The sequence below is a fragment of the Meleagris gallopavo genome, chromosome 16, assembly GCF_000146605.3.
Source record: "Meleagris gallopavo isolate NT-WF06-2002-E0010 breed Aviagen turkey brand Nicholas breeding stock chromosome 16, Turkey_5.1, whole genome shotgun sequence".
NCBI lineage: Eukaryota > Metazoa > Chordata > Aves > Galliformes > Phasianidae > Meleagris > Meleagris gallopavo.
The window spans coordinates 7432212-7432420 of record NC_015026.2 but is presented as its reverse complement, the minus strand read 5'-3'; positions in this window follow the sequence as shown (position 1 = coordinate 7432420).

The window sequence follows — 209 nt, the reverse complement described above, 5'->3', positions numbered from 1 at the left end:
TGAGCAGGTTGCTCTTGCTGCAGAGTGCTATGGGGTGCTGTGGGTACAGGGGCACAGAACCATCCCCGCGTCACTGCTGCACTCAGGGGCGAAGCTTGCCTGTGCTCCGTGCCAGGAAATGGGGCTTTTTCTGATAGTAAAAAAAGAGCTAAATTTGTTTCCCATCTTCCCCCCGGCTGTAATACAAATTTGACACAGATGGGGATTTT